At 39.6% G+C, this 22,954-nt stretch overlaps 1 protein-coding gene across 1 annotated transcript in view; it reads right to left on the minus strand.

Annotated features, from left to right (window-relative positions):
- scap (SREBF chaperone) overlaps positions 1-22,954 on the minus strand; it is a 161,111-nt gene that overhangs the window by 118,762 nt on the left and 19,395 nt on the right. The gene's annotated exons all lie outside the window — the stretch shown is intronic.

Here is a 22,954-nt window from a genome sequence, read left to right on the forward strand (position 1 = left end):
TCTGCAACAATATCCCGTAGAATATCTACAACCGTTAACACCGTCCGGTCTTCCACCGGCTGAATTACTGTTGAAAGAAGGATGTATCATAATGTTATTGTGTAATTTATGTATGAGTGATGGGCTATGCAATAGGACAAGATTAGTTGTAGTCAAAATTGGCCGAACAATTCAAACATGTACAATTTTAACAGGCAACAAGAAAAGTAATGTAGTACATCTTCCATGGATAACATTAGACACCAAAGGAGATCTTGATATGCCATTCATATTAAAACATTTACAGCTTCCCATTAGAATAGCTTTTGCTATGACTATTAACAAATCACAAGGGCAAACATTTGAAAAAGTCAGTTTATTAATTAGAGAGAAAGAAATGGTATTCACTCATGGGCAGTTATACGTTGCATTGTCACGATGCAACTCCAAACACAGAATCAAAATTCAATGCGATATTTAAGAAAACTTAATTACAAATATTGTTTTTACTGAAGTTTTACACTAAAAGTGTAAGTTTAAAAAGTATTTGCGTGTCAATTTCAAAGCCAAATAGAACGAAAACGTATAACGCAACAAATACCTCTAACGCAACATGAAACAATTTTCTTTCAACTTATTACGTTTAACTATTTTTATACTATGGTTAATTACTCACTTTAATGTAATGTAAAATAGTTCTATTATGCATATGTAACAATTCCCATGAAAATAACAATCTGTTTAAATTGTACTTCCGGTTCCCCATACGTGAGCGGCAGAGCCACAAAGTGGCTAGTGCATAGCGCCCACCCGAAGGTTGGCGAAAGAAGTGAGTAGGTGGCAGAGCGCCCCCTAGTATTCTTAAATGAAAACCTTTGCCACTTCAAAGTGGACTTATTTAGCATGTATGTAAGGCTTCTTCTATCACACATGAATGCCTAGTTAGACTTTTATCAATTCTTATAATGGGAAATGTTCAGTCTGACCAAAATGAAGTGGATGAACTTCAAACATGCACGCTGTCAGACCAATTACAGAGACTAGCATTATGACATTTACAGAAACCTGGCTGAATGGAAATGATTCACATGACCACTTGACAATTGATGGATCTCATGCACCATTTTTTTTTGACAATGCCATCACTAGTTAAACTAATTCAGATGGTTTGGGTATCTTATGAATGACCCCAGGACAACAATCTGTGGAGGTTTTAGAAGCACGATCAGCTGGGAGGAGACCCCAGGGAAGACCCAGGGCTCGCTCGAAGGATTATATCTCCCAGATGACCTCAAATTACCTTGGGATCCCACAGTACAAGTTGGGAAGAGCGGATGTTTGGACCTCACTGCCAAGACTGTTGCCCCCACGACATGGCTTTGGATAAGCAGTGGAAAATTAATTAATGTTTAACTTTTAAATTTGAGATTATTCATGCCCTTTGTTTCTGAGGCCAAACTGTAGACACCAGGGCATCCTTAATAGAAGTATGAGTCAAAGACAGAAAAGGGACCACCCAGCATGAATAAAGTATGTATTCAGTATGTTTATATGTACACACACACACAACCAGATTAAGGAGAATAATCCAGCTAAGGAAGAAACATGGTTTTTTAGTACTCCTGTTTTCATGTCCAAGTAACCTTCTGGAGTTCTCCTTTGGCAAAATGCTCGAATGTCATTAAACTGCACAATACTGCACCATAAACTTGAAAATAAGCATGACACCAGTGATATTTATTAAACACTAGAAAATTATGTTTAGTCAAATCAATGCTTTATTCATAGGTGTCTGTTACTGGATTGAACACAGCACACTCTTTCATGCTTGGCCTTGTAAATGAGCCCTGTAAAGAACACGGTACCTGTGCATTTGCCTTATACCCAATGCTGCTGGTATAATAATAATGCAAGTATTTTAACTTCAATAAGGGAAGTATCATGTTCGGTTACTAATTACTCAGCTCATCAACATAAATTTCAAACCAGAATATGGGAAATTGGATATCTGTGCATAGCCGGGTTATTGAAGCTCATGTAAATGAGCTAAATATGTGTGCCATAATGTTTTGTCTTTTTTAAAAGCTACACAGTAGTTGGAAGGTGCTTTTGTTTAAGTCAAACTCCTCCATCAATGGTGAGAACATTTTATAAAATACTGTGGTAGATGCATTCCATATAGCTTCTAAAACAAAGATTTGGCTTAGTGTAGTTTCCCACTTAAAGCAGTTCATCCATACTGAGAAAACAACCTACCTAAATTTTCCTTTTGACAGTTAAAGAATGTTTAATTATGTCTCCATGTACTTAAATTCTTATTATTTAAAAATCAAAAATAAATTGAAAGTACATTTGCAGCTAATTTTAACCGAATGGAATAAAATTCAGACATACAGTGGTCATTTGCAAAAGCAGCAAAATACAAATGAAATGTCAGATGGAAGGCTAGCATCAATGTTGTCATTAGTTTTTTGACTCAAGGTATACTCCCATTTCACACAGTAGAGAAAGCTTCATTTAAGATCAACATTATTAACACTCTAGTATCAGGAAATATCTGGACAAAAATCCTTCAGTAAAACAGCAGCACCAGAAATGAGCAATTAACAAAGAGATTACAGCTTTTTCAGTTAGTTTCAAATGCCAAAACAAACTCTTTTATTAAGCCAGCTAGAAAGGATCTCTAAAATGTATTGCTTTTTGTGAAGTTGTTTTATTAAACTACTACGAATGTTTGCATACACCTTACTTATTTCAAAAGCACTACTTCAAGCTGCACTCATGTCCTTTACTTTTAAGCAATAATCCAGGTTTAAAAAAAAAAAAAAAAAAAAAAAAAAAAAAGATGGAAAGAAAACTGTATGTGAATAATTTTAGCTTATGTGACATGATGTGCAAACCGTTGAAAGGGCTCTTTCTTCAAACTGTGTGCTGACACTATGCGGTAAACCTACTATCCTGAAGGTAGGAAACTGACTTGTTTTCTCAGTATGATCACCAGATGAAAAACTCAAAATTAAAAAAAAATATATTTTTTTATATATAATAATGCAAAAAGGAATATCTGTGTAAATGACAACTTAAGATAGTAGAAAATACATTCTTCATGTCATAACCACATGTGATAGCAATGTAATTCAGTATTCTCAATATTATAGATTTTTTTTTTTTTATAGTTGTTGACATTTAAAATTTCTATTACTGTGGAAAATGAATGTTCTCTTCGTTCCTTTGTACTAATCCTTGTCTAAGGAGTTAAGCAGAAATAAGCTTTAAAAACATGCTTTGCTGAGCAAACAGAAAAAATATTTGTCAGAAGGACTCAAGGTCTAAGCTTCCACACTGAGGCTGCCTTATCACGTTTTCCCTTTGTTTACATCTGAACGCCATAACAAGGAGCCAAGGAATCAAGTTGCACAAGGAGCATTGAAGGGGCTCAAGGATTGTGTATAATAAAGTGTTGACTGTTGCATTTTCATAATGAATATTAAATCACGCATTCTAGGGGTATAAAAACTTGCCCCACCCAATAAACAGGGTTCAGAAGAGCCCTGACGCTGTCATGTAATATTGATTGCCTGCTTTTCTGAAACCTGCTCACTGTGACAATGTTTCAAATAAAGCTGCTATATGACCACACCTGCTGTCTTGTCTAAGTGATTGTCCACAGTTTCAGGCCAAACAGAATATACAATATAAACATATACACACACTACTGGTCAATACGTTAAGAACACCCATTTTTTCAGGCCAAACAGAATACAGTAATCCCTCCTCCATCGCGAGGGTTGCGTTCCAGAGCCACCCGCGAAATAAGAAAATCCGCGAAGTAGAAACCATATGTTTATATGGTTATTTTTATATTGTCATGCTTGGGTCACAGATTTGCGCAGAAACACAGGAGGTTGTAGAGAAACAGGAACGTTATTCAAACACTACAAACAAACATTTGTCTCTTTTTCAAAAGTTTAAACTGTGCTCCATGACAAGACAGAGATGACAGTTCTGTCTCACAATTAAAAGAATGCAAATATATCTTCCTCTTCAAAGGAGTGCGCGTCAGGAGCACAGAATGTCACATAGATAGAGAAAACAATCTCTAGCAAACAAATCAATAGGGCTATTTGGCTTTTAAGTATGCAAAGCACCGCGGCACAAAGCTGTTGAAGGCGGCAGCTCACACCCCCTCCGTCAGGAGCAGGGAGAGAGAGAGAGAGAGAGAGAGAGACAGAGTTTGTTTTTCAGTCAAAAATCAATACATGCCCTTTGAGCTTTTAAGTATGCGAAGCACTGTGCAGCATGTCGTTTCAGGAAGCAGCTGCACAAAAGATAGCAACGTGAAGATAATCTTTCAGCATTTTTAGACGAGCGTCCGTATCGTCTAGGTGTGCGAACAGCCTCCCTGCTCAATCCCCATACGTCAGGATCACAGATAGTCAGCGCAAGAGAGAGAGAAAAGTAAGCAATCTAGCTTCTCAGCCATCTGCCAATAGCGTCCCTTGTATGAAATCAACTGGGCAAACCAACTGAGGAAGCATGTACCAGAAATTAAAAGACCCATTGTCCGCAGAAACCCGCGAACCAGCAAAAAATCCACGATATATATTTAAATATGCTTACATATAAAATCCGCGATGGAGTGAAGCCGCGAAAGGCGAAGTGCGATATAGCGAGGGATCACTGTATACAATATAAACATATACACACACACTACTGGTCAATACGTTTAGAACACCCATTTTTTCAGTTTTTATTAAAATATAATTTATTTATTTTGTGTTATTTACTGGACTTTAATTGTACAAGGTTTTTTTTTTTTTTTTTATGTTTCCAAAATCTGACACCTTGATTTTCTTTAATATTTCTCTGAAGGAAAGGCCTACACCTTTTTAGATGAAAGTGATGTGCTCGAAGTGTTTCAATCTGGTTTTAAGCCGCTTCACAGTACTGAAACCATATTACTGAAGGTTTTTAATGACATCCTTTTGGCAACAGACTCAGGGGATTACAGCAATCCCTCGCTGTATCGCGCTTCGCCTTTCGCGGCTTCACTCTATCGCGGATTTTATATGTAAGCATATTTAAATATATATCGCGGATTTTTTGCTGGTTCGCGGATATCTGCGGACAATGGGTCTTTTAAATTTCTTGTACATGCTTCCCCAGTTGGTTTGCCCAGTTGATTGATTGTGAATTTCCCATTGGGATTAATAAAGTATCTATCTATCTATCTATTTCATACAAGGGACTCTATTGGCAGATGGCTGAGAAGCTACCCAACTTACTTTTCTCTCTCTCTCTCTTGCGCTGACTTTCTCTGATCCTGACGTAGGGGGATTGAGCAGGGGGGCTGTTCGCACACCTAGACGATACGGACGCTCGTTTAAAAATGTTGAAAGATTATCTTCACGTTGCTACCTTCTGTGCAGCTGCTTAGTGAAGCGACAAGCTGCACGGTGCTTCGTATACTTAAAAGCACGAAGGGCACGTATTGATTTTCAATTGTTTGTTTTTCTCTGTCTCTCTCTATCTCTGCTCCTGACGGAGGGGGTGTGAGCTGCCGCCTTCAACAGCGGTGCTTCGCATACTTAAAAGCCAAACAGCCCTATTGATTTGTTTGCTTTTCTCTATCTCTCTGACATTATCTGCTCCTGACGCGCACTCCTTTGAAGAGGAAGATATATTTGCATTCTTTTAATTGTGAGACTGAACTGTCATCTCTGTCTTGTCATGGAGCACAGTTTAAACTTTTGAAAAAGAGACAAATGTTTGTTTGTAGTGTTTGAATAACGTTCCTGTCTCTCTACAACCTCCTGTGTTTCTGCGCAAATCTGTGACCCAAGCATGACAATATAAAAATAACCATATAAACATATGGTTTCTACTTCGCGGATTTTCTTATTTTGCGGGTGGCTCTGGAACGCAACCCTCGCGATGGAGGAGGGATTACTGTATGTGATTTTAGTTCTGCTCGATTTAACAGCTGCTTTTGATACTATAGATCATAGTATTTTATTATCTCGTCTGGAGCATTGTGTGGGCATTCGTGGTACTGCCTTGGCGTGGTTTAAATCGTACTTGACTCAAAGAACTTTTTCAGTGAGGCTAGATGAATTTAGATCCTCCTCTGCTTCACTATCATGTGGGGTTCCGCAAGGCTCCATACTTGGTCCTCTGCTATTTTCTTTGTATCTCCTGCCTCTTGGCTCTATTCTTAGAAAGCATAAAATTGCTTTCCATTGTTATGCAGACGATACTCAGGTTTATGTACCCCTCAAACGCAAGGATGCTTACTCCATACAAACTTTGGTTATGTGCCTAGAAGAGGTGAAAGCTTGGATGGCAGTAAACTTCTTAAATTTTAATGAAAATAAGACAGAGGTTATAGTTTTTGGTCCTGGGGGCACCAGTGGGTCTATTTCCACTTCTGCTCCTGTGGATTTGGGTCCCCTTGCACAATATGGTACACCTGTTATTACAAATTTGGGTTTTAGGATAGATGAGGATTTTAGACTGGACGGTCAGATCAGCGCGGTGGTGAAATCTTGTTTTTTTCAGCTAAGACGTTTGGCGAAGATAAAAAAACATTCTTTCCAAAGATCAATTTACAACAGTAATCCACGCCTTCATTACAACCCGGTTGGACTATTGTAATTCGTTGTATGTTGGTGTTAGCCAGTCCACCCTGTCTCGGCTCCAGCTGGTGCAAAATGCTGCTGCACGCCTTTTAACTGGCACGCGAAAAAATGAGCACATTACACCTGTGTTATCCTCACTGCACTGGCTGCCTGTTCAGTTTAGAGTTCATTTTAAGATTCTTTTATTTGTTTTTAAGTCCTTAAATGGGCTTGCTCCACCCTACTCAGATCAGTTGGTCAGCTGCTTCTGGATGTGCCTAGGACTCAGCGAAAGCTCAGGGGGGATAGGGCTTTTTCCGTTGTGGCTCCAAGGCTCTGGAATTCACTGCCGATCCACATTAGACAGGCCGCCTCAATGTCCAATTTTTAAGTCTGCTCTTAAGACTTAGCTCTTTGGTTTGGTGTTTGATCCTGTGGGAGCAGTTGATTTTACTCTGTTTTAACTCTGTTTAGTTGTGTTTACTATGTTTTAATTAGTTTCATTTATTGTATTTTATTTTACTTATTTATTATTTTGTTTTTGTTTAAAATTTATTTTAGCCTATGTTCAGCACTTTGATCAGCGGCTGTTGTATGTAAAGTGCTTTATAAATAAAGTTGACTTGACTTGACTACACTTTTAAGAGTTATAATGGTCTGACATCTTTTTGAATCTATACTAATTAATAAAAGGCAAAGCCCTCACTGACTGACTGACTCATCACTAATTCTCCAACTTCCCGTGTAGGTGGAAGGCTGAAATTTGGCAGGCTCATTCCTTACAGCTTACTTACAAAAGTTAGGCAGGTTTCATTTCGAAATTCAAAGCGTAGCGGTCATAACTGGAACCACTTTTTTGTCCATATACAGTAATGGACAGCAGCTCGCAGGCCGTGGGAGGCGGGGTTGCGTATCGCGTCATCACGCCTCACACGTAATCACGTGAACTGACTGTGAAGGAGAAAGGACGGCCTTATATGGCATTCTTTTATAAAACAGAGGACAGGCTGTGTAAAGGCAGCTTCACAAAAAACAGATCCTTAACAAATTGTTATTGGTATATTTTCCCTCAGTTTAAAAAGGTTTTCTTTTCTTCTTAATAAAAATTTAAAAGCAGAACTTCGCCGCTACAAAGCACGCCTGACTTTATTGAAAAGAAACTAAACTTGCAGCACCGCCACTATTCTATGACACTTGCCTAACGCCTGACTTTATTGAAAAGAAACTAAACTTGCAGCGCCGAGCGCCGCCGCTATTCTAGGACACTTGCCTAACGCCTGACTTTATTGAAAAAGAAACTAAACTTGCAGCGCCGCTCTTCAATCACGTGCCGCTATTCAATGACACTTGCCTAACGCCTGACTTTACTGAAAAGAAACTAAACTTGCAGCGCAGAGCGCCGCCGCTATTCTATGACACTCGCCAAACGCCTGACTTTATTAAAAAGAAACTAAACTTGCAGCGCCGAGCGCGGCCGCTATTCTATGACACTTGCCTAACACCTGACTTTATTGAAAAGAAACTAAAATTGCAGCGCCGAGCACCACCGCTATTCAATGACACTTGCCTAACGCCGCTATTCAATCACGCGCCGCTATTCAATGACACTTGCATAACGCCTGACTTTATTGAAAAGAAACAAAACTTGCAGCGCCGCCGCTATTCCATGACACTTGCCTAATGCCTGACTTTATTGAAAAAAACTAAACTTGCAGCGCAGCTCTTCAGTCACGCGCCGCTATTCAACGACACTTGCCTAACGCCTGACTTTATTGAAAAGACACTAAACTTGCAGCGCCGAGCGCCACTGCTATTCTATGACACTTGCCTAACGCCTGACTTTACTGAAAAGAAACTAAACTTGCAGCGCCACTCTTCAATGACGCGCCGCTATTCAATGACACTTGCCCAACGCCTGACGCCGCTGTTCAGTCACGCGCCGCTATTCAATGACACTTGCCTAACGCCTGACTTTATTGAAAAGAAACTAAACTTGCAGTGCCGCTATTCAATGACGTGCCTAGTGAATAGTTCCTATGTGTATAATACATATTTATCTATTTGACTTATGCCTTTATTCCAGCAACTTGCAACATCTGAGGTACAAGTTGTTACATTACTTTTGTTTTTTGCAGCACAGGCAGGTGAAGTGACTTCCTCAGGGTCACACAGTGGTGTCAGTACCAGGATTTGAACTGACAAGCTCCGGGTTTACTGAAATATTACTGAAGAAAAAAAACAAAAACGGGCAAATGGGGCTATGCATACAAATGTCCATCCATCCATTATCCAACCCGCTATATCCTAAATACAGGAGCCAATCCCTGCCAACACAGGGCACAAGGCAGGAAACAAACCCCGGGCAAGGTGCCAGCCCACCGCAGGGCGCACACACCCACGGGACAATTTAGAATCGCCAATGCACCTAACCTGCATGTCTTTGGACTGTGGGAGGAAACCGGAGTACCCGGAGGAAACCCAGACAGACACGGGGAGAACATTCAAACTCCACGCAGGGAAGCGAACCCGGGTCTCCTAACTGGCACCTTTCAGTGCGCCACCATACCGCCCGCATACAAACTTAAAAGGTTTAAATAAAACAGAAATATATACCTTTATTTTTACTTCCTTAACTTGTGAAGGGTGTATCCTGTAGCAAAGCCCTAAGTTTTTTCATGAAAGCCCCTTTCAGTCAATAAGCCTTAAAAACAGGTGTAAAGCTAAACTTGCCTAACGCCTCTCCTAAGGGGAGATACTGTGGGATCTGGGCATCAGTCAAAGCACCAATCACAGGCCCAATTAGAAAGCGGGAAGCTGTGATTTGTCGTCTCCCTCCCATGTAACAATCACAGCCCGTGTTACAACGCACTATGTATGTATGTATATATGTATATGTAGATATGTGTATATGTAGATATGTATATATACTGTATGTATATATATGTTTACATAACCTCTTTAACACACTACTTCTCCGCTGCGAAGCGCGGGTATTTTGCTAGTAACTCATATACCCATAAAAAAAAATGACTTTGTTTACTCAGTTTTTAGTAAACTGAACTTTTTAAGTTCTGGCAGTTTACCTAAAGGTGTCAGAACACACAGTGCACTGCAGCTTGCTGTGTAATCACAGACCATGTTGACCACCAAAAGCATCTACAATGGGCACAAGAGCATCAGAACTAGACCATGGAACAATGGACGACAGTCTGGTGAATCACATGTTCTTTTAGATCATGTGGATGGCTGTGTGTGTATCATTTACTTGGATAAGACAAGACATTGCAGCAGGACGCAGTATGAGAAGGCGGCAAGGCAGTGTAAGCAGCATGATGCTCTTGTCAATGTTAAGCTGGGAAACCTTGGATTTTGGCATTCATGTGGATGTTACTTTGACATGTACTAGCAACCTAATGATTACTGCAGACCATGTACACCCGTTCAAGGCAACAGTATTCCCAGATGGCAGCGACCGTTTTAAGCAGAATAATGCACCCTGACAAACTGTAAAAGTTGTTCAGGAATGGTTTAAGGAACATGACAAGGTGTTCCAAGTGTTGACTGCAAATTCCCCAGATCTCAGTCCAATCAAGCATCTGTGGGAAGTGCTCAAAAACAAGTCTGAATCATGACCGCCTAGCAATTTATAGGACTGAAAGGATTTGCTGTTAACATCTTGGTGCCAGATGCTACAGGACAAATTCAGAGTCCATGCCTCGACAGATCAGTGCTGTTTTGAGAGCTTGAAGGGTACCTACAAAATATTACTCAAGTGGTTTTCATGTTGTGGCAGAGTTGTGTGTGTGTATATTTATGTGTATACTACACACAGGACCTAGTATGGATATATGTGTATATACAGGTATATAATATTTGAGGCAGGAGAAATAAATCTGCACATCATAGTAAGTGGCTGCAGGATTCAAAAAATTGGTTTATTACTATTCAGAGTTAACATACAAATTCAAACAAACAGTCTGAACAAGAAACCACCAAACTAGTTATCTGTATTTTTTTTTCAACATTAAGAACTTCCTCTTCAATTGGCCGATGGAGCTCTACTGTGCCCATTCCACTTCTCAGCACTCTGAACAGCCCCATTTCAATGGCTTTTGGGATACACTGCCTTATGATAATTTGCCAGAATGTTACATTTCTCCCTTCTCCTTTGGCTCCTCGCCCTCAAGGACACTTCAAAATGCCTATAACAAATTGGCAATAGGGTAATTCGTCTCAGCCATCCAGAACACATAGCGGCATCTGAATGAAGAGATTTTTTTTTCTGCTGTCACTAGCACAGGATCAGGTTTCTTTTCCCGATTGACATCCCGGTCAGCTGGCACCTTTTTACTTTCTTCAGAACCTAACCTTCCCCAGTAAGGTGCCAACTGATCCTGATGCAGGTACACCCTACCCCCACCATGGTGAAATCTGCACCCAGTAAACCATTTTGTCCTCACACTTGAGCACTTAGCATGGCCCTAACACAACCATTGTCGAGTTTTAGGGAGCAACCATTTTTCCATCGGGGTCTACACACCCTCACTTGATTGCCAGGGTAGTAGAGGTGTCCTCGTGCTCTGAACTCATAATACGCTTTTGGGTTACACCAGCCTTGTGCAGAGACTCCCCCACGAATGTGTGGGTCATGTCAATTCAGTCCAGAAGACAGCAAGCTTTCTGGGGGCAAACCATATTCGAGAGAGGTCGGGGACCTCAACTTCTGGCCCAACATTAACAGGGCAGGGATGCATTGTATAGAGTCCTGAACCACTGTCCAGCATGCCAGGAGAACCAAGGGCAGTTGCTGATCCCAGTCGTACTGGTCTTTGTCGACCACCATAGTTAACTGGGTGGACAAGGTATGGTTAAACCGCTCGTCCAAACTGTCGCTGTGGTGTTTTTCTAGTGTGAAGGAGGTCACTCACACACACACACACACTGTAAACCTTCAAACTCTCAAAATTACGGCCCTGGTCCGAATGGAGTTCCAGCAGCATGCCAAATCTACTAAGCATGCCATTGACCACAACATTAGTTAGGATATGCCTCCGGCCACTTGGAGAAATTGTCTACCCTGACAAGGATGTACTTATTTCTCTGTCAAGAATGGTGAAAAGGACCCATTATGACTTAAACATCCCGTCTGCACCATCCCCAGTAACACACATGTCACAGCTGCTTCAGAGTCTTCCGGACTCCAAAGTGGCCAGACCCCACACCTCCACGCACCGAACTAAGAACATCATCCTGCACCCCATGTGGTATTATCGCCTGCCAATTTCTCTCTCTAGTGGCAGGGGCTCGGCATCTTTTCATCAACACTCCAACCGAAACGGCCAGATTGTCCCACTGAGCCCAGAGGCCCTTAACAATCAGACCCTCTGGGACTACCTCCTCCCAACTTAGAGCCTGGGTGAAAGGTGATTACTGACTATCTTTCTTTATATCCAGGTCCTGGTCGTGCTAAATCCCCCAATCACATATCCCCACACGCAGTGCTAAAATGGAACAACTGTACTCCATCTTCTTTGTTTGCTCTGTCCTCCTGAAGACAGCAGTAGTTACAGTTCATCTGGGCACCAGGGGGGTATTTTTCGTACGTGGATTAGTCATTTAGCCGGATGTAATTGTTGACGATTTTGCCTGATCCTGGATGTGTCGGTTTTTCGAAACTCTTGCTGGAAGTGTTGTCATAGCAACACATCCTAATCCTCAAACCTGCTCAGAGCAGGTTTGTTCCATGTAAACAAGGATTAGCTCACACACTTAATCAGTGTCTGTGCATGGAATTCATTTAGTCATGGCTTCAGGATAGGGTATCTGTGTTATGATACTGCCTCCAAAGCACCCAATATCAACCCGCACACCAGCAATGCTGAACTTTAAACTGTAAAAAACGGTAGCCATTCCAGCCACCTTGGCACTTGCCCCTCTGGTTCCCTAGAAGTCATTAGCACTGCAAGGCTGTGTGGTCACTGCACAATGTAAATACCGTATGTTAACTGGCATCAGCCAGCACCAGATCATTTGAGTCTTGCTGTCTTCAGTGGCTTCCCCCCTTTCACTTACAGTGCATCTGGAAAGTATTCACAGCACATCACTTTTTCCACATTTTGTTATGTTACAGCCTTATTCCAAAATGGATTAAATTCATTTTTTTCCTCGGAATTCTACACCCAACACCCCATAATGACAACGTGAAAAAAGTTTACTTGAGGTTTTTGCAAATTTATTAAAAATAAACAAACTGAGAAATCCCATGTACATAAGTATTCACAGCCTTTGCTCAATACTTTGTCAATGCACCTTTGGCAGCAATTACAGCCTCAAGTCTTTTTGAATATGATGTCACAAGCTTGGCACACCTATCCTTGGCCAGAACTAATGCAACCCCGACACAAAATCAAGGGCCTCGTCAATTACGGGATGCAGATAAGAGTCTTTCTGTGTAACTGCGTTCAAAAATCAACATAAAAATGTAATTTTTTTTTTTTTTTTTTTAATAAACCAAAACAGCAGAGCACCAAGGAAAATCTGACGGCTCGATAATCCCAATATTGCTGGCAACACATTCTTTTAGACTCCCTCTTGTAACCCTTAGTATAGGTCGCTTCCCCCTCACACACCAGTTTCAACTCAACAGCATGCTCAAGCACCTCCTCTAGAGTTGCTAGTCAGGCAAGTTGCACATGGTGGAACAGGGCTTTTGGAACAAGTCCACTGAGAAATACATCACACACCAATTCATCTCAGATCCCGCAGTGACAGTGTACATAGGCTCACCCCACCAGCCCCAGTACTTCCACAGCGAAAGTTCCCAGGTGCTCTCCCGGCAGCAGAGTTCATTCATGCAGTTTCCTTTGCAATCCTAATATAGTTTCTGTCCACCTGAAATGACACTCAATTGCCTTCAAAAGTCATTCCAAGTCCATTAAATCCCCCCTTGGAACATTCTCAAGGAGTTTGAAAGCCTCTTCTTCCAGCACTGCCACTAACTGCTCTACTCAATCCTTAGTCACTCAACTATTCATCTTTGTAATAACTTCAAACCTGTTCTAAAAGGCTTCCCAGCTGCCAGTTCCATCAAAGCAACCTGGTTTCCACCTCAGAACTTTCCCTTGAAGATCTCGGCTCCTTATGTTAGTCAGCAGGTTCTTCTTTGCACCACAGTAACCACCACGGTGGAGGGGGAAGTTTGTTGTCTGCCATTCTCACGTCCTCTGCGTCCTGTGACAGTGGTCTCAATGGGATGGCTTGTCCCACTTCTGACACCAGTGAAATTTCCCTTTCCAGAAGGAAGAAATAAACTGTACATGCAAGTGACTGAAGCAATCAAAAAGTCGATTTATTGCTCTTTGGAGTTAACTTAATATGCAAACTCAAACAAACTGTGTACAAATAAGAAAAAAACACATGTAGACACTACCAAGCTACTTCAAAGTCTTTTTATTTTTACCTGAAGTACTCCCTTCTCAATTCCTTCCCCCAACATCCCAGTTGCTGCTTTATTTGAGAGTGGCAGATGGAGGGTCCTCTGTGCCTGCCCCTACCACAAACACACACACAACCAGTCAAAAGCCTGGACACACCCAGAAATTGTGTTTATTCACAGAAATCACAGGATACCAATACAAATCTAGCCAAAACATTCCTCGTGTTTTTAATATAATCAGGGTTATACAGTGTGTGTGCACTGGTACTGGAAAAGTACCATAAATCCCAAATTTCAAAACAGTACAGTATAAACATTTTGGGATTTTCAAAACTAGATGTTAACGTCAGTTCTCCTTTTAATCACTCAATCTTCCCCAACCAATCTCTTGACACTCAGTAGTGTATACGTGGAAAAACATACTGTACATTCTGAAGAATTCAAGAAATGAAACCATATATGTCAATGCAATCAAAACTGGCACCACAAAAGCAAACAGTTGTGTGGCACACCAGGGAGGCTGAAGTAAGATGGGGGTTTAGAGTTATTTGTTATTTCCTTCAGAACAATTTTGTTACTGGTACTGAGGTCCGAAAGCCGATATCAATAATAAAAGTTAAAATTCTAGTACCAATCCAGCAATAACATACACACACACACACACACACACACTCTCTTTCTCATAACATCTGATAAATTGAAGAAGAAAAAAATAAGCATTAAATACAACACCTCAAACTCTCATAATGTCTTCTTGCCAGTAAGACTGATAAACATAGGCACAAATAATACATAAGGAATAATCTTTTTCTAAGTAAATAAATATGTGCAATCTAAGTATGCTGCAATAAAATTAGCCAGCTTAAACCAAAAGAAATACCATTCTGAATGTCTCACTACACAGTTACAGTTGTTACCTAATTAGACTACTGAGGCCTCATAGTTTGTTATATTCACATTTTTCTTTAGAATCTATAAAGTTTTAATTTTTCCTTGGAGGCAACTGAATTATTATCTGTGTAAATGTATGGTTACTGTTAATACATTATAAAGGTAAATATGTGCAATCACTCATACTGTACCCAGTGAAGAGTGTTATGCAAAAATAAACAATTAAATTTCAACACATATACAGAGGCAAAAGAATATAAATGTATATACAGTGGAACTAAGAATACAAAAAAAAAGTTACACATACACTTTTCTATTAAACATATGTACATTGATGGAAAAAAGGAAACTTAATGATTATGTATGACTCAAAGTGATTTGTATGTATGTAAATTAACAGCATTATCTAAAGAACCATGTAAAGGAGTGTCAAATACAACTAAAAAGTGCACCAAGATGTTTCAACCCTGAACAAAAACATTACCATACCTAAAGATCAAAACAAAGCCCATACATAAAAACACTAACTTTTATATGCTGCACCAGAAAATTAAACATCACAGCTTTAGGCTGTTTAGAATAAACTGCACCAGAATGCTACATTGGCATTTCCCCTTAAATGACTAAAAAAATACCATCTGTTTACAGACTTTGAGAAATGTGTACTGTTTAATCATTTTGGTTCTTATCAGTATTCAGGATTCATCTGAAAAACAAGGTAATACATAAAAGAGTAAAAAAATGCTATCCTTCAGTAGAATGAAACAGGGAAATTCAAACTATACAAAAAAAAGCCTAGCAGTGTTTCAGTAAGTTTATAAAATGTTGCAAGCACCACTTTTTTGCCTTCATGATGTGAAATAAAAATGTTTAACAACATCATCTTCTTTACAGTAAATACTGCAATGGCCATTGCAATACATATTACCTACATATCACTAATGAACTTGTGCTTACTTTGTTTCAACCTTGTCTGTTCTTATATTTAAAAAACGAACGATGTTACTCACAGTTTCATAATTGCTTTATAATGACACAGTGGAAAACAGCTAGGTGGCCTCACCGATACTTTGCTTCTTCAAAATAATTTAAGGCTGCAGGAAGTCAAGCAGACTGACAGTCTGTGGCAGCATTACAAAAGCTGGGATCAGAAGAAACTAAAGTTCACAAAAGCAGCTCAGTTCTGACAACACTGTACTAATGCAATTTCTTCACATTTGGCAAAAAAGCCTCCTCCATTTCAGGCTCAAAATCTTTTCATTCAATGGGTACTGAAGCACAAATATCAAAGATTTACCTATTTTTGATGGAAACAAGTGGCAACTCAGCAGTCTCTGGGGAACACTGCTGCATCCAGCTAACCAGCCTGATCCAGGTCAAGCTCAGCAAGTGCTAAATCACCATAAAACGTGTTAAGTGTTTTGTGTTGACACACCAAAACTTGCTTGTTACCAGCAACAACATAGTTTTAAATAGATCTAGCTAAGGATGCACCAATATGGGAATTTTGGGTCGATGCCGATATCCAATAATGTCTATGTACTTACAGTGCATCCGGAAAGTATTCACAGCGCATCACTTTTCCCACATTTTCTTATGTTACAGCCTTATTCCAAAATGGATTAAATTCATTTTTTCCTCAGAATTCTACACACAACACCCCATAATGACAACATGAAAAACGTTTACTTGAGATTTTTGCAAATTTATTAAAAATAAAAAAAATCGAGAAAGCACATGCATATAAGTATTCACAGCCTTTGCCATGAAGCTCAAAATTGAGCTCAGGTGCATCCTGTTTCCCCTGATCATCCTTGAGATGTTTCTGCAGCTTAATTGGAGTCCACCTGTGGTAAATTCAGTTGATTGGACATGATTTGGAAAGGCACATACCTGTCTATATAAGGTCCCACAGTTGACAGTTCATGTCAGAGCACAAACCAAGCATGAAATCAAAGGAACTGTCTCTAGACCTCCGAGACAGGATTGTCTCGAGGCACAAATCTGGGTAAGGTTACAGAAAAAATTCTGCTGCTTTGAAGGTCCCAATGAGCACAGTGGCCTCCATCATCCGTAAGTGGAAGAAGCTCGAAACCACCAGGACTCTTCCTAGAGCTGGCTGGCCATCTAAACTGAGCAATCGGGGGAGAAGGGCCTTAGTCAGGGAGGTGACCAAGAACCCGATGGTCACTCTGTCAGAGCTCCAGAGGTCCTCTGTGGAGAGAGGAGAACCTTCCAGAAGGACAACCATCTCTGCAGCAATTCACCAATCAGGCCTGTATGGTAGAGTGGCCAGACGGAAGCCACTCCTTAGTAAAAGGCACATGGCAGCCCGCCTGGAGTTTGCCAAAAGGCACCTGAAGGACTCTCAGACCATGAGAAAGAAAATTCTCTGGTCTGATGAGACAAAGATTGAACTCTGGTGTGAATCCCAGGCATCACGTTTGGAGGAAACCAGGCACTGCTCATCACCAGGCCATTACCATCCCTACAGTGAAGCATGGTGGTGGCAGCATCATGCTGTGGGGATATTTTTCAGCGGCAGGGACTGGGAGACTAGTCAGGATAAAGGGAAAGATGACTGCAGCAATGTACAGAGACATCCTGGATGAAAACCTGCTCCAGAGCGCTCTTGACGTCTGACTGGGGCGACGGTTCATTTTTCAGCAGGACAACGACCCTAAGCACACAGCCAAGATATCAAAGGAGTGGCTTCAGGACAACTCTGTGAATGTCCTTGAGTGGCCCAGCCAGAGCCCAGACTTGAATCCGATTGAACATCTCTAGAAAGATCTTAAAATGGCTGTGCACCGACGCTTCCCATCCAACCTGATGGAGCTTGAGAGGTATGGGCGAAACTGGCCAAGGATAGGTGTGCAAAGCTTGTGGCATCATATTCAAAAAGACTTGAGTCTGTAATTGCTGCCAAAGGTGCATTGACAAAAGTATTGAGCAAAGGCTGTGAATACTTATGTACATGTGATTTCTCAGTTTTTTTATTTTTAATAAATTTGCAAAAACCTCAAGTAAACTTTTTTCACGTTGTCATTATGGGGTTTTTTGTGTAGAATTCTGAGGAAAAAAAAATGTAATCCATTTTGTAATAAGGCTGTAACATAACAAAATGTGGAAAAAGTGACGCGCTGTTAATACTTTCCGGATGTACTGTATCTGCCGATGCCGATACCGATATACATATTTATAAGAAACAGAGAAAAATTAGACATGATCTGTCTGGACAAGAATTACAGACAAATTGAACATTTATTTGTACAACAATTTTGCACACCACATTCAATCATTAAAAACAAATGATATCTGCCACAATTGGCTGGCTACCTGTTGGTTATATGGGAAATAGTTTTGCAGGTTGTTGCTTTAAATAACACTTTTTTCTTTCTTTTTGATGGAACAAATACAACAAATTCAAAAATAATCAAAAAAATGAAAACTGAAAAAAATGATAAAATGTACAATGAAATATGCAATACCACTTAAGAATAACTTTTGCAGATTATTTACAACCATTAAAATGGCTTCTGCTCAACCACATTTGGCTGGCTATCTGATCCTTTGTTTTACAGTCTGCAGTATTAAATACTTTTTTCTTTCTTTTTGATGGAATAAATATAACAAATCTATAATTTTAAAAAACAGAAAAGCGTACAACAGTAAAGAAATAAATAACTTTTTTTCTGCAGGCTTATCATTCTTTTCTATTTTTTAAGCATGATGGGGAGGTTTTTCTTAACAAACAAGAGCATCTCTGCCTTGACGCAGAAAATTCTGCTTCTCTTTTCGTTAATCAAATTAGAAGCCAAACGGAATAATCTCTCTCTGTACACGCTAGTACATGGGGCTAACAGGAACTTGTGTGCTACTTTCTTAATGGTAGGAAACCAACTCCAGTTGTTATTCCAGTATTTCAGTGGATTTTTATTCCTCAGGATTGGTGCTTCAGAAAGAAATCCCTGCACCTGCCGAGTAGCATGCATACATATACAGCATTGTATTCTGTGTCATCTTTCATATCTAAAAGATAGATCTGCATTTTGGCTTTTACAGGGCTGTCAGATTAAGAATAGAATTCTTACATTAAAAATAAGTATATGGCATTTGAATTGAATGCATGTCTATATTGTATTTGCTGTTTTTTGAAACATTATTAATATTTTTGCTTTTCACTGTAGATCATGATCTGCTTACAAGTTGCTCATTATTGCTTAAGAGATTAATGAGATTCAGGTGAAAACAGTGGCTTCCAGGAAAGTGATTGAGTTGATTTTTGTGGGAGTGCCAAAGAGAAATAAGACACACACCGCACTGGCACTTTCTAACGACAATATTCAAAAGAAAAACAAACAAAATTGTCAGTGATTGCTCAAACAAAGAAATTTGCAGTCATTTTTTCCTTTTTTTCCCTAGAGGCCAGAAGACCTTATATCCCTGTGTCTATTTTTTACAGTAAATAAACTGAAGCATTGTGACCCTTTACATGTTTTAAAAATGAAACAAGTGTATTAAATGTTACTTTGTGGTTTGGACTTTTAAGTATTTTGTGTATTATAATCAATTATTTAGCAGACAGCATTTTTCAAAGTAACAAAAAAAAATGTAAAATGAGTTTAAGTGTTTATTTACGAAACTATTTAGTTAACACGCACCAAACAAAAATATGAAGCAAAGAAGCATAGGCTATAGTTGGCTCAGTTGCTTGATGAAAACTAGCGATCTTTAAAATGGGTGTGTTTAGCACAGAAGATGCCGACCGTTTAACTAATGACTAATAACAATATGGGTTAACAATTCAGAAACACGTATAGACTGATCCTAAAATGTTATGTGCAAAAATAGATCTGTAAAATCCCACAATAGTGTCCAGCACATCTTAAGTAACATGAAGCCAAAGTTAGTGTGAGGTAAAACTAACAACCACTCTTTTACATTCAATTGCCGTTTTTCTTTCTTGCCTTCCAAGATTTTTTATTATACATGCGAATTATGTTAGAATAGTGATATTCGATCCGACAGCCCTAGTTATTTACTTAAAACAATGTTGTAAAGATTTCTATAGAGGTTTTTTTTTTTTTTTTAAACTCACCTCTGTTGTCGTCATCTGGCTGCTTTCCCCGAGGCATCAATGTGTTCTCTTCAAGAATTTCGTTGTACATTTCGAAGAGCTTGCATGCCACCTTGTCAATTATCTTGGTCCTTTTCTGTTGTGGATAATCTGTGATTCACTCTTGTTAACTTCGTTCGATGCAAGTTCCATCTGAGCTTGCAACATTTTGAGTGCCAGTGATTTCACATCTGCATCGAAATAGCGGTCTTTGTATCTTGGGTCTACAATAGTGGCAACACATTACATGGGTTCTGTGTAAATCTCAATGAAATAATTGTTTACAGCCTCCAAAAGAGAGCACTTTTACTGGTTTTGACTCCAAAGTCAGAATGAGTGCTTTTAGTAAAGTAAACAGTCGTTTTAAAGCATTAACTGAGGGAATAACGTTAGAAGCAAAGGCTTCAGACTGGCAAATTTCTTTTGTCAGTTGTTCAAATGGAGCAGGGAGTATGATTATATTCTCGATCAAACCCCACTGATTAGGCATTAAGAGTTGCAGGTAACTCAAAATCGGAGGCATAAGCCCCAAGGACTCTTTTCTGCTCCAGCAAGCTTTGCAGCATATAGCATGTGCTGTTCCATCTAGTCAAAACATCTTGTTGAAGCATTTTCAGCTGCATACCAAGTTCAGTTTGTATAGTTTTGAGACGCAAGTTGGCTAATTGTGAATGCTTAAAGTGACCGACTATTTTTCTGCCGATCGCTATTGTATCCGAGACACTGCGCTGGGATAGTACACCGTCATTCACGGCAAACTGTAAAGTATGAGCCACACATGGCAAATTTGGGATCCCGCATTCTTTCATAGCCTTTGCAACGTTGCATGCGTTGTCTCGTAATACTACATGAACATCCTCTTTGGGTATTTTCCATGTTTCAAACATTCTTTTAAATGCCACAGAGAGTGCAGCACCCGTGTGTGCTCCAGAGCATTCTTAGGCGTGCAAGATTGCTTTCTGCAATTCAAACTTGCGGTCGAGCCACGGAGCAGTTAAACTAAGCATACAACTTGCACTCGTATCAGATGTCCATATGTCAGTGCTAAAGTTTAAGGCTGTGACATCTTCAGCAAGGAGTTTGTGCACATGACTTTCCATAATCTTATGTAACTCTGGAAGTGCTATGTCAGAAAAATAACGGTGACTGGGTATCTGGTAACGGGGCTTGAGATGCTCAAGCAGCCTTCAAAATCCCATATCTTCTACAACAGAAAATGGCTGATCATCCAGAGCAATAAATTCCATCACCTTTGCAGTAATTGTTTGAGCTTTAGGGTTATCTTTATCAAATTTCTTTGATTTTTCAAGTAGTACTAGGGTGTTGTACCGTGTTAGCCATTATGAATGTAGAGAAAAGCCAAGCAAAATGACACCTTTTATTGGCTAACTAGAAAGATTACAATATGCAAGCTTTCGAGGCAACTCAGGCCCCTTCTTCAGGCAAGATGTAATCATTACATCTTGCCTGAAGAAGGGGCCTGAGTTGCCTCGAAAGCTTGCATATTGTAATCTTTCTAGTTAGCCAATAAAAGGTGTCATTTTGCTTGGCTTTTCTCTTTGATTTTTCAAGTAACTGATCAACACGTTGAGAAACTGCAGTTTTTGATTTTGTGTGCGGTGGCGCAGGATTCTCCTCTTTTGCACGGAGGAATTCTGTATATTTGTCAGGATGGCGTGTCTTCAAGTGTGTAATTAAGTTGGTGGTATTGAAATTTCGCACTTTGGTCCCTCCGCGCAAAACATTAGTCAAACAAGTGTTGCAAATGGCAAATTTTATGTCGCTCTCACTCACTTTGAAAAACTTCCACACCGCAGACATTAACGCACAGTAATTAGTCCAGCGTCGCCTAAACGTCTCGCACATTCAAAACACAGTAAATGCGTCATCAATATCGGTTCGAATTATCAGTCAAATTTAGTCATCAGTCTGATGCCGATAAAATTATTTTAACCCATTATCTGCTGATACAGATATAAATCCGATATCATGCATCCCTAGATCTAGCAATAACTTACTGAATCGAAAACAGTTGTACTGTCATTCCATGTGTAAATTAATTTTCTGTACTAACATTGCATTATAGGTTAGTGCTGGGCGGTATGACCAAAATTCTATATCACGGTATTTTTCAAAATTATACCGGTTTCAAGGTATATGACGGTATTTATTTCCATGTGTGAGTGGATGTTAACCACATTTTCCACTGTAATTACTGCAGTAGACTGGCTAAGAATAACCTATTCCACGGTCATGAGAATTGAACATTATACAAAAAAACATTTTAATGTGCACACAAGTATTAATACAGGTTTGCATAGCCCCATAAAGTGATACTTTTCAAGGGGATGGCACTAATGAAGAGAAGGAACCACACTGCATGAAAGTTGCAGTCAAAATATAGAACCTTTTTATTGAACACATTTTGCAAACAACGTAAACTATAATTTTGACAACATATTTTCAACCATCCAAAGAGGCATTTAGACTTGGTAAAATATCCAGAGATGCTTGTCAAAAGTTGTATTGCACTGAACATATCTTAGAAAAGGAATAAATAGTAAATATTTTTTGTAAACCAACTACACTTTCTGTTAATGTTAACAATCTCTGTCCACTGACACATTAAATTGACTTTTTAAAACAACTTTACCATCATTAACACTACAATTACGAGAGCCTCCGAGAAAACTCATAAATCCGGTCCACCTTAAATCCGTTCGCACCTCTCCATCAGACTCTAAGTAACAGCGCCAGCGTAAATTCACACCCAATCTGACACAGTTCGTTTTCAAATAATATTGCATTAGTGCGATGAAGTTTTCTGATTCATTTTATACCCAATGTCCCATATATTTGTCTCTTTCTTTTTTTTCCTCTGTGCTGTGTCGACATCGTGCACCAGAAGGCGTG

This window comes from Erpetoichthys calabaricus, chromosome 13 (genome assembly GCF_900747795.2).
Source record: "Erpetoichthys calabaricus chromosome 13, fErpCal1.3, whole genome shotgun sequence".
Taxonomy (NCBI): Eukaryota; Metazoa; Chordata; class Cladistia; order Polypteriformes; family Polypteridae; genus Erpetoichthys; species Erpetoichthys calabaricus.